Source organism: Tamandua tetradactyla, chromosome 9, assembly GCF_023851605.1.
Source record: "Tamandua tetradactyla isolate mTamTet1 chromosome 9, mTamTet1.pri, whole genome shotgun sequence".
Lineage (NCBI taxonomy): Eukaryota > Metazoa > Chordata > Mammalia > Pilosa > Myrmecophagidae > Tamandua > Tamandua tetradactyla.
The window spans coordinates 95,346,399-95,359,652 of NC_135335.1; the positions used below are offsets into that span (position 1 = coordinate 95,346,399).

General features: G+C 39.3%; 1 pseudogene; it reads left to right on the forward strand.

The window, feature by feature from the left end:
• The first annotated feature begins 12,685 nt into the window (after positions 1–12,685).
• On the forward strand, positions 12,686–13,026 carry LOC143646214 (calmodulin pseudogene; annotated as a pseudogene).
• The last annotated feature ends 228 nt before the right edge of the window (positions 13,027–13,254 follow it).

The following is a 13,254-nucleotide window of genomic DNA, read 5'->3' on the forward strand; positions in this document are numbered from 1 at the left end:
GAAAGCATTTCATTCCCATGATGCTGGGTCCATGTTCATCCCTAGGAGTCAAGTCCCACATTGCCAGAGAGGTTTACACCCCTGGAAGTCAGGTCCCAGGTAGGGGAGATGGCAATGAGTTCACCTGCCAAGTTGGCTTGGAGAGAGAGGCCACATCTGAGCAACAGAAGAGGTTCTCTGGGGGTGACTCTTAGGACTGGCATAAATTTTAACTTCAAAGAGATCTTTTTTTTCTTTTAATTTCAGAGCTATCACAACAATTAGTTGTAGAACAGATGTCAGAGTTTGGTATGGGCTACAATTTCACAATTTTAAATTTTTACTTCCAGCTGTTCTAAGATACCGGAAACTAAAAGAAATATCAATATAATGATTCAGTAATCATCCTCATTTGTTAAACTCTACATTCTCTGTACAACGCCACCATCACCTTTGATCTTTCTTTCATTCTTTAGGGATGTTTGGGCTATACACAATCTAACATTTTCACGTTGGAAGGGACTGTCGATAATATGGGATAGGGGATAGGACTAGTTGATGTTCTGGAAAGGCTGGCTTCTCTGCATTTCAGGACTTATCTGGTTCAGGGCCCCAGATTTGGCAGTTTTCTGGAAAGTTACCCTAGCGCACTCTGGGGTGTATCCAGGCATTACATTAAGCTGTACAAGATTAAAGGCTTTCATTCTTATTCATGGCTTCCTGTGTTTGGATTGTTTAAATGATCTATCCAGACAGGTTGAGGTAGGTTATGTGCACACAAAATTTAGGTTCTGGAAAAAACACACCTTTCTTCCTTTAGTTTCAAAGAGTAGATGAGGTTCTAAAATACAGACACTGTCTTCCTAACCCCGGTATTCTGAATTACCTTAATCCCAACCCGACCAGCTTCATACTTATCTTTAAATACCAGGTTATACATATATAAAACAGCCTCTCAAACTCCAGAAATAAACATTACTGCTGTGGGCTAAATGTGACTGCCATAAGAGCTTAGAATCTAGGCCCCTGTTTTCTTATAAATATTTTCTAAATGAGACCATACAATGTTTGCTCTTTTGCTTCTGACTTATTGTGCCTTACCAAATGTCCCACAGGTTCATTCACAATGTTGCATGCCTCACAATATTGTTCTTTTTCATAGCAGCATAATATTCATTCATATACATAGATATCCATTAACCATACCTCCACCAAATAGAAAATCCAAATCTCCCCTTAACTATTGTCCCTCCGGCCATTATTTACCCCTGGTGTTGCTGTGGCACTGTTGACGTTTTCCTTTTCAACACAGCCCATAACATGCAATAGCAGTTTCCCCCCTATACCCTGAACTTATACACTCTTTGTACAAGATTCATAACTTTGCAATAGTTCATGCAAGAATTTATTTATATTTGTAGTATTAAGTAGTTGGACACATGGGTTTATAACCCCCCTCTAATCCTGTTCACCTTCAATATGGTAATATTACTTATAGACCCACAAGTGAACTGCCTTCACTTCTCTCTATTCCACTACACTTAAGTTCAATCTCATCAGCTAACCGTTCACCCATCTCTAGCTTCCATGAATGTCTCGGTTCCCTATATTTTGTATTATAAGCATCTGATTTTACCTTTACAATAGTCATAAAAATGGAATCATACAGCATATATCCCTTCATGTCTGGCTTATTTCACTCAACATTATGTACTCAAGGCTCAGCCATCTTGTCATGTACTTCAGGATGTCATTTTGTCTTACTGCTGCATAATATTCCATCATTTGTATGTTTCAAATTTTATTAGCCCACTTGTCTGTTAATAGGCACCTGGATTGTTTCCATCTTTTGGTGATTGTGAGTAATGTTGCTATGAACATTGGTGTACAAATGTCCGTTTGTATCACTGTTTTCAGCTTTTCTGGGTGTATCTGAGTAGTGGTATTGCTGGACCATAGAGCAACTCAATATTTAGTTTTCTAAGGAACTGCCAAATTATCTTCCACAGTGGCTGTACCATTATACATTCCACCAGCAGTGAATAAATGCACCAATATCTCCACATCCTCTCCAACATTTGTAGTTTCTTGTTTGTTTAATAGCCACCATTCTTATAGGTGTGAGGTGGCATCTCATTATAGTCTTGATCTGCATTTCACTTACAGCTAATGAAAATGGACATCTTTTCAGGTGCTTTTGAGCCATCTGCATTTACTCTTCAGAAAAATACCTATTCATATCTTTAGCCCATTTTATAACTGGGTTGTTTGTTCTGTTATTGAGTTGTATCATTTCTTTATGTGTACAAATATCAAACCTGTATCTGATGTGTGATTTCTAAATATTTTCTTCCACTGAGTCACCTGCCTCTTCACCTTTTGGACAAAGTCTTTTGAGGCACAAAAACATTTGATTTTGAGGAGTTCCCATTTATCTATTTTTTTTTTTTCCTTTGTTCCTTGTGCTTTGGGTGTAAAGTTTAGGAAGCTTTAGATATAATGCTAGGAAGCTAGGATATAATGGGGGGAAACTTCGCAATTTTTATAAAAGACATAAAAATGCAAATCAAAGAATTCCAACAAACTCCAAATAGAATAAATTGAATTAGGCCTACCCCAATAGGCCTAATTACTAGGTCTTGAAGATGTTTCCCCAAATTTTCTTCTAATAGTTTTATGGTACTGGTTCTTATAATTAGGTGTTTGATCCACTTTGAGTTAATTTTTGTACGGGGTGTAAGGTAAGGGTCCTCTTTCATTCTTTTTGGCTATTGATATCCAGTTCTCCCATGCCCATTTATTGAAAAGACTATTTTGTCCCAGTTCAGTGGATTTGGGGACCTTGTCAAATGTCAGTTGAACATAGATTTGGTGGTCTATTTCTGCATTCTTAATTTGATTCCATTGGTCAACACTTCTATCTTTGTGCCAGTACCATACTGTTTGGACCACTATGGCTTTATAATAAATTTAAAAATCAGGAAGTGTTAATCCTCCCACTTCATTCTTCATTTTTTGGGATGCTTTTAGCGATTCGGAGTCTCTTTTCCTTCCAGATGAATCTGGGAAGTAGCTTTTTCAATCCTTCAAAGTAGGTTGTAGGAATTTCGATTGGTACTGCATCGAATCTGTAGATCAATTTGGCTAGAATTGACATCTTAACTACATTTTTGGTTACAGCTTGTGTGGAACATCTTTTTTCATCTTCTTTCACTTTCAATCTATTTGTATCCTTGTGTCTAAAATGATTATCTTGTAAGCAGCATATAGCTGGATTATATTTCTCAATCCATTCTGCCAATCTGTACCTTCTAATTGGTTAGTTTAGTCCACTAACATTCAAAGTTATTACTGTAGAGGCATTTCTTGAATCCACCATCTTATTCTTTGGATTTTATTTGTCAGCTCTCTATATTCTTTTCCCTCTTTCCCTTTTTATCCTTTTTTTTTAGTACTTTAAGTTACTCTTAATACTTTAAGTTCAATTCTGTGCCTTCCCCAGACTCACCTGTCTTTTTTTTAAAGCCAGCAAAACTCCCTTTAGCATTTCTTATAGAGAATTTGTTGACAAATTCTCTCAGCATTTGTTTGTCTGTCAAAAGTTAAATCTCTCCTTCGGTTTTGAAGCATAGTTTGACTGGTACAGAATTCTTTGTTGGAAGCTTTTCTCTTTCAGGATCTTAAATATAGCACACACTGCTTATTCACCTTATAGTGCCAGTTAAATATTCTGAACTCAGTCTTATGTGATTTCTCTTATATGTAGTAGATTGTTATTTTCTTGCTGCTTTCAGGATTTTCTGCTTCTTTTTAATATTTGACAGACTGATTAGTACGTGTCTTGGGGTAGGCCTAATTCAATTTATTCTATTTGGAGTTTGTTGGAATTCTTTGATTTGCATTTTTATGTCTTTTATAAAAATTGCGAAGTTTCCCCCCATTATATCCTCAACTAATCTTCCTAGCCCTTTACTCTTCTCTTCTTCTTCTGGGACACTGATGATCGTTATATTTGTGCACTTTGTTTTGCCCATCATTTCCTTGAGATTCAATTCAAATTTTTCTATCTTTTTTGCCGTTTGCTCTTTCGTGTGTTTGAAATCAGTTGTCCTATCCTTCAGTTTGCTTATTCTTTCTTTTGCCACTTCAAAGCTGCTATTGTGTGTCTCTTTCATATTTTTGATTCAGTCCACAGCATCTTTAATCTCTGTGCTATCTGCTATTTTTCTATTTGTTCTTTCAAATTCTTCTTTATGCTCTTCTAGTGTCTTCTTGATCTCCTTTATGCCATTAGTCATCCCATTTATTTCACTTATTAGAGTAATATGAACATCTATGATTAGTTGTTCCAAAGTCTATGTCTTGTCCAGTGTTTTAATTTGGTCATTTGGCTGTGCTGTATCTGTTTGCATCTTTATATGCTTAGTGACCTTCTATTGCCTTTGAGGCATTTAAATATCTTGATAGAGTTACTTTAGAAGTTGATTTCCTTCAGTATTCTAAAGCTTTGCATTTGTAGGATGGGTGTGGAGCAGGATACAGGTTATGGGGAGAGGCACAACAGTGCATTGATGGGTTGTGATGCAGGTATAGGCATGGCTCAAGGATGCTATGCTGGTGCCCATGAGGCAGAGTGTGGGGTGCGGGACTGTGGAGGTATGGGGCGGGAACTGAGGATGTGGGGTGCAGACCAGACAGACTTTGGAGCATAGGAGCAGGAGGAGGTGTGGGGGACACAGAGGTAGGGCATGGCAGAAGGATGTGCTGGTTCATGGGATCTGGTATCAGGTAGGATGCAGGTGGCCGCATGGAGTGTGGGGGTTGTGATATCAGGGTGTGGGGCATGGGGCACAGATGTTGGGGCACAGGGAGTGCAGGGTGCAGGTGTGCCTTTGCTCAGCAGGAGGGTTCTAGGGGTGCTGGTTTGTGGATGCTCTACTGTGTAGGGGTGAGGCGCAGGTCACAGGGATTGTGGGACAGAGGTGAGGGGTGGGTAATTTGCGGTGGGTGGGACCCTGGCCCATGTGTGCAGGGGTGGAAAGTTGGGGCAGGGGTGCATGTATGTGCGGGACTGTGTAGCACAGATGCACATGCGACTGCCTACCAGGTGTGGGACACTTGTGCAGGGGGTGGGGCAAGTGTGTACATGGACAGTGCAGGGGAGATAGGATGTAGGGGCCAAGAGGTCTATGCACGGATGCGTGGCTGCCCGGTGAGGAGCATGAGGCCCTGGTGTGCGCGCCCAGAGCCCAGGGACATCAGGGCAGGGTCATGGCTGTGTGGACTGAAGGTGGGTGCGGCCCAGATGCACAGGTCAGGGCATGCCTAGAGCTCTGGGGAACATGGCAGGGCGAGCGTGTGTACGTACTCAGACTGGGGGGTGCGGTCAGACACTGACGTAGGCGTGCTCAGAGCTTGAAGGGGTATGGCGGCATCGCGTAACTGCATGGGCTGGGGACAGATGTGGCAGGTGCATGAAGGTGAGCACCAGCAGCCTAGATCCACCGGTGACTGCCTATAGGGGCAGGGAGAGCGAGGTGGGGGTGAAGGGGCTGGATGTGGGTGCGTGGTTCCAGGGAGGGGCAGGGCAAGACTGCGTACTTGCATGGGAGGGGTGGGTTGGGCTGGTCCAGATGTGCTTATGTGTTCATGGTAGGGGTGTGTGGTGGGGACGCGTGGTGGGGAGTTGGGGCAGGTAAGTTTAGAGCATGGTGGGGGGCAGGTGACAAGGTTCAGGTGTGTGGGGTGGGGGGAGTTCACGGGTCACACGGTGGGGTCAGCACTCCTGAGTGTATCATTTTCAAGGAAGGAGGCTTGGCTTACTTCCTTATCCTTGTCTCCCTGTCAGTGCATTCTTGAGGTCTCCAGGTTTCCATTTGGAAAGGGGCATGTTAGGCTGCTTGCATTTGCTGGAAGTTCTCTTAGTCCCATCTCCCTGTCTATGCACTTCTGAGGGCTCTGGGTCTCCATTTGGAAAAGGCTGCATTAGGCTCTTTGCACTAGCTGGATGGTCTCTGGTTTTCTGCACCTAAATTCTTCAGCTTTTGCAACCAGGGCCTCCCTATGTGATGTAGAATATCCTCCCAGGTCACTTACACTCTGGAGTCACCATCCCAGTCACCTTCACATCACTTCTCTGGCTGTTCCTTAGGGCAGGAGTGAACTCTATCTATTCTATTGTGCTATCTTCCTGGAACTCTCAGATATGTATCTTAAGAAGAACTGAAGGGCTTTAGAGGCACGACAGCATCATCTGATAAGAGGAAATATGAGATCAATGAGCAATGATAACTGCAAAGGATAAAGAGGAAGAACAAAATAAGGCTGAATTTCAAAGCTAAATGAATTGGGTTCACAAGTGCAACTCTATCTGTACTAATATTTACTAATGTACATAGCATTAGTAAATGTTAACCCTGAATCAGGAAAAATAAAATCCTGTAACATTTGGAAAGTTCTGATAAGCTTTCTTTCGAGGAAAATATCAACAAACCAGCTAGCTAGTTTGCTAACTGCTGGAATGCAACACACCAGAGATGGATTGGCTTTTAATAAAAGGGGATTTATTGTGTTAGTTCTTCAAAGGAAGGGTAACTAACTTTCAGCAGAGGTTCTTTCTTATGCAGGAAGGCACAGGGTGATCTCTGCTGGCCTTCTCTCCAGGCCTCTGGGTTCCAACAACTTTCCCCAGGGGATTTCTTTCTGCATTTCCAAAGGCCTGGGCTGAGTTGGGAGTGCCAAGATGAGGTATGCTGAGCTATTTTGGCTGTGCTATGTTGAGGGCTTTCATTTAAGCACCAGCCAATGAAATCAAACATCATTCATTGCAGCAGGCACACCTCCTAGCTGACTGCAGATGTAATCAGCAACAGATGAGGTTCACGTACCATTCGTTCATGTCCACAGCAGTAAAAATAGGTATCTTCACCTGGCCAAGTTGACACCTGAACCTAACTACCACAATAATGACGACCAAATGTTGTATTTGTTATGATGTACTGATCTTAAAAGTTTTGATGGGATCCTCCAAGGATAAGTGTGGAAAGGGGTTAAGAGAAGAAATAAACATTGGGCAAAATTAATGTAAGAACCACTTTAAAAATGGGAAAAAAACCCAAAAGATATGAATTTCAGGGGGGATAATGATTAAGTTTGTGGTATGAAGGGGGCTCTAGAACTTGGTTATTCTGACAATAATTTTTCCACAAATAAATGCAGTGACTATAATAGAATAATCCTGTAATTTCAGCTCTGAAGAATATACTAGGCATTACAGAGTACAACATTTTCAAGATAAAAATCCTTTTTATTTCAGTTTAGGACATTCTGTAAAACCCATTTTATTCTTTGAAGTAGTTTTGTTTTTACTTAAAGGGTATTTTCTGTGCCATTCCTTTCATAGAGTTTTCCATTGTGAGAACCGCCGATCAATTTCGTATTGCCTAATGACACCAGTCTAGATACAGGACTTTGACCTATTGGAAGACCATGAGCTTCTGAGATAAGTAGAGCCATGTGGCACTTGAAGAAGTGCTTTACCTCTTCTGCAGTTCATACTTCTCATCTATAACATGCCAGCAATGATGTATTTCCCCAAAACTGGGGAATATTAAATGAGATTAATAGAGCTTGGATTTGAACCCAGCCGCTTTTACACTGAGCCAAATGTGTAGCCATTAAAGCACAAGAAACCTGAATGGGAACAAATTGTATTAGAACACCCTAGCTGCTTTTGTTCAGAGAAAAGAACAAAGAGGATGGAAGGACTACCAAGGAAAGTGATGCTAATATTTATGAGATTCATCCTGGTCTGTAGATCAATTCAGACCTTGTGGTGACAAAAGAGGCGAATCTGACCTTATACAGCTTTGAAAACACGATTTTCCATTGGACATTTTGCAAACTAATTGCAGTGGTTTGGAGCTGTATGTACCCAAGAAAACATGTCCTTCAACTTGATCAATTCTTGTGGTTGTGAACTCTTGTAAATAAGACCTTTATATGGGGATACTTTAGTCAAGGTGTAGCCCGACTGGATCTTTATAGAGAAGGTCTCAGAGGAGGAAGACATAGGGAGGTGGAAGTCAGCAGAACCCAGAAGAAAAAGGTGAAGCCAGGAGAGGACACCATATGCATTGCAATGTGACAGAAGAGCCAAGTATCAAGTCTTGACAGCAGTCAACCCTGAAATTCCACAGTCTTCTTGGTAAATCCTTGAGGATTTCTTGACTTTTGACTTCTAGACTCAAAACTGTGAGCTAATGGGGTGAGAGGGTAGTTCGGTGGTAGAATTCTCGCCTGCCATGTGGGAGACTCAGGTTCAATTTCCAGCCCATGCACTTCCCCCCAAAACAAACCATCATCTCAACTGCTGGCTGGTGAAATAGGATAGTGAGGGCCCACAGCCTTAGTTTTTTCTGGACAAGTGCCCACAGCACCGCAGAGCCTAATCCTCAATCACTGTAGGAACACGGGGGTCTGAGAGATAGAAAAGATAATAATAATAACTTACCTTTGTAGGACTGTGGGGAATATATCATCAAAGGTTGCCACCTGCTGGGAAGGCTGGGAAAGTGCAGGCTGAGGAGCTTTTTCCCTGACCCCTTCTCTAGGGCCCTCAGGTGAGGGTCTGCATCCCGTGTGGGGAATGGTGGGCCTGGTTTGGCTGTGAAATACTGATGAACCTAGTGGCCAAGTAACCTTCCACATGAACCCAATCAGCAAAATAATTTAGGTGAGAGGGAAGCCAACTCTCAAAATAATCTTACTAAGATCATCAGATGCCCCAGAACTGGCCAAAAAGTACAAGGCACATTAATAAACAAGAAGGCATGGCAAAACCAAATGATCAAATTAAAAAGTCTGAGGAAATACAGAATTTGGAGCAATTAATCGAAGATGGTCAAATAAATCTAAATAATTTCAATGTGATGGTTAAGGGATAAAGGCTATTACAAAGACAGTAGGGAGCATAAAGAATGATTTGAAAGATTACATTAAAAACAGCACATCTTATGAAAATGAAAAATACAGATGAAAATAAAAATATTAGAGACACACAACAGCAGATTTGAAGAGGCAGAAGAAAGTATATGCAAACTAGAGGACAGAACAACTGAACTCAGACATGCAAAAGAACAAATGGAGAAAAAATGGAAAACTTTGAACTGAGTCTCCAAAAAATGACTTGACAACAGGGAGTGCACAAATCTATGCATTATAGGTGTCACAAAAGGAGAAGAGAACTGTCAAATGCCAAAGAGGAGAGAATCGTGAAAGCGCAGAGAGAAAAGCAATTCACCACATACAAGGGAAGCCAAGGCTCAGCGCTGACTTCTCATCAGACACGCTGGAGGTGAGAAGGCAGTGGTAGGATATATTTAAGATACTGAAAGAGAAAAATTGCCAGCCAAGAATTCTTGATCCAGCAAAGACAGATCCTTCAAAAGTGAGAGTGAGCTTAAAATATTCACAGGTAAACAAAAACTGAGAGAGTTTAACAAGAGACCTGCCCTGTAAGAAATACAAAAGGGGATTATGCCAGCTGAAAAAAAAAGGAAAAGAGAGTGAGGCTCAGAAGAGAGTATAGAAGTGATGATTATCAGTAATAATAGCTGAAAGGATAAAAAGAGAAAAAAATAACAGGTTTGACAACTAAAAGTCAAAAGATAAACTGGGTGAAGTAAAGACAGCTATTACAATTATAAAATCCATTGTGAATGTTTTAAACTCCCCAATTAAGAAAAAAACCAGATTAACAGAATGAATAGAAAAAAAAATATGATTGAACTATATGTTGTTCACAAAAGACTAATTTTAGACCCAAAGATACAGAACATTGCACCCTACAACAGCAGGACACATATTCTTCTCAAGTGCTCATGGAACATTCTTCAGGACAGGCCACATACTGGGGCACAAAATAGGTCTTAATAAATTTAAAAGGATGGAAATTATACAAGGCACTTTCTCTAAGAACCAGAAATTTCACAAATATAAAGAGGTTAAACAACATGCTCTTAAGCAATCAATAGGCCAAAGAAGAAATTATAAGAGAAACCAGTAAATATCTTGAGATGAATGAAAATGAGAGAACAACAGGGCAAAATTTATGGTAGGCATACTGAGAAGGAAATTTATAGTCCTAAATGCTTACATTAAAAAGGAAGAAAGGACTAAAACCAAAGCCTTAACTCAATCACTAGAGAAACTAGAGAAAGAATAGCAAACTGATCCCAATTCATGCAGATGGAAAGAAATAACACAGATTAGAGCAGAAAGAAATGAAATGGAGAGCAAATAGCAATAGAGTCGATAAAACCACAGGATGGTTCTTTGGAAGATTGATAAAATTGACAAACCCTCACATAGACTGAAAAGGACAAAAAGAGGGAAGATGCAAGTAAATAAAATCAGTGAAGAGGGGAATCATTCCCATGGACTCAAGAAATCAGAAAGATCATAAGGGAATACTATCAACTGTATGCCAAAAACTAGACAACTTAGAAGAAGTGGACAATTTCCAGAAACAGAAGAATAACCTGCACTGACTTGGGAAGAAATAGAAGACCACAACAAGACAATCACAAGTACAGAGATTGGATCAGTCATCAAAAGTCTTCCCAAAAAGAAAAGTTCAGGACCAGATGGCTTTACAGGTGAATTTTATCAAAAATTCCAAGAAGAATTAATACAACCCTGCTCAAAATCTGCCAACAAATTAAATAAGAGGGAACACAACCTAACTCATTCTATGAAACTAACTTCTCCGTAATGTCAGAGCCTGCTAAAGATAATACAAGAAAATTACTGACCATTCTTTCTAGTGAATACAGATGCATAAATTCTCAATAAAAAAACCCAGTACATAAAAAGAATTATAAATGATAACCAAAGGGTTTTATTCCAGGCACGTAAGGGTAGTTCAGTATAAGAAAATCAATGTAATACACCACATCAATAAATCAAAAGGGAAAAACCATATAATCTTCTAGATTGATGCAGAAAAGGTATTTGACAAAATCCAGCATCCTTTCTAGTTAAAAAAAACTTCAAAAGGCAGGAAAAGAAGGAAACTTCCTCAACATGATACAGGGAATATATGAAAAACCCACAGCTAATATATTCAATGGTGAGTGATTGAAAGAACAAGATACGGATGCCCACTGTCACCACTGTTATTCACCATTGTGCAAGAAGTTCCAGCTAGAGCAATTAGGCAAGAAAAAGAAATAAATGGCATTAAAATAAAAAAAGAAGAAGTAAAACTTTTCCCGTTTGCAGGAAACAGGAAACATGATCCTGTATTTAGACAACCCTAAAAAATATATGACAAAGTCATGGGTTTAGCAAAATGGTGGAATACAAGATCAACATGGAAAAGTCAGTAGGGTTTGTATACACTAGTAAAAAACTATCTAAGGAGGTAATCAAGAAAAAAATCCCACTCACAGTAGCAACTAAAAGACTTAAATATCTAGGAATAAACTTAACTAAGGATGTAAAGGGCTTGTGCACAGACAATGACAAAACATTGCTAAAAGAAATCAAAGAAGACCTAAATAAATGGAAGGGCATTCCATGTTCATGGATCGGAAGACTACATGTTGTTAAGATTTCAATTCTACCTAAATTGATTTATAGATTCAATGCAATACCAATCAAAATTCCAACAACCTACTTTATAGAAATGAAAGAATTGATTTTCAAATTTATTTGGAAGGGTAAGGGGCTTCAAATAGCCAAAAACATCTTGAAAAAGAAGAATGAAATGGTAGGACTCGTGCTTCCTGACTTTAAAGCATATTATAAAAGACACAGTGGTCAAACAGCATGGTACTGGTATAGAGATAGACATATTGATCAAAGGAAGCAAACTGAGAGTTCAGAAATAGATCCTCAGATCTATGGTCAATTGCTTTTTAAGAAAACTCCCAAATCCTCTCAACTGGGACAAAACAGTCTCTTCAACAAAAAGTGTTATTAGGGCTGGATATCCATATAAAAAAGATGAAAAGAGAACTCTTATTTCACACCCCATACAAAAATTAGTTTAAAATGAATTGAAGATCTGAGTATAAGAGCCAGCACCATATAGTCAAAAGATAAAATATACGGAAACATCTTCAAGAACTAGTGATAGGAGGTAGTTTCTGAGACCTTACACCCAAAGAAGAAGCAACAAAAGAAAAAGTAGATATATTGGACTTCTTCAAAATTGAATAATTCTGTGATTTAAAGGGTTTTGCAAAAGGGTAAAAATGCAGCTGACTCAATGGGAGAAAATATTTGGAAAACATATCTGATAAGGGTTTGATATCAAGTAAAACGAAGAAATCCTTCAACCCAACAATAAAAATATGAACAGCACAATTAAAAAATGTACAGAAGACATGATAGATATTTTTCAAATAAGAAATACAGATGGCTAAAAAGCACATTTAAGGTACTCAGTCTCACTAGGTATTAAGAAAATGCAAATCAAAACCACAATGAGGGAAAAAAAAAAACAACCACCACCACCCAATGAGGAGTCCAAATGAGACTAGAGAGTTGAGCAGTTGTGTGATTGCTCTGGGAGACCAGTAGCACTTGCAGCATAATTGACCAACTGACTGAAAAACAGATTGCAGAATTCAAAGAAGTTTTTTCACCATTTGACAGGGATGGTGATGGAACTACGACAACAAAGGAATTGGGAACTGTAATGAGGTCTCTTAGGCGAAATCCCACAGAAGCAGAGTTACAGGACATGATTAATGAAGTAGATGCTGATGGTAATGGTACAATTGACTTTCTGGGATTCTGACAATGATGACAAGGAAAATGAAAGATACAGACAGTGAAGAAGAAATTAGAGCAGAATTCTGTGTGTTTGATAAAGATGGTAATGGCTATATTAGTGCAGTGGAGCTTCACCATTTAATGACAAACCTTGGAGAGAAGTTAACAGATGAAGAAGTTGATGAAATGATCAGGGAAGCAGATATTAATGGTGATAGTCAAGTAAACGATGAAGAATTTGTACAAATGACAACAGCAAAGTGAAGACCTTGTAGAAAATCTGTTAAATTTTTTGTATGAAATTGCTTATTCGCCTTTTCCCTGTTTGTAAATTCTCTGTAAAAGTTTCCCCCGCTATTGTCAAAAGAAAATGCATGTATAGCAATTAAGATTTCATTCCTCCATGTTTTCTTCCCTTACTTTACTGTTATCTTTCTCAACCTTATTTTAGAAAATTGATTAAGCAACATGCTGTATGTGGCTTACTCGGGA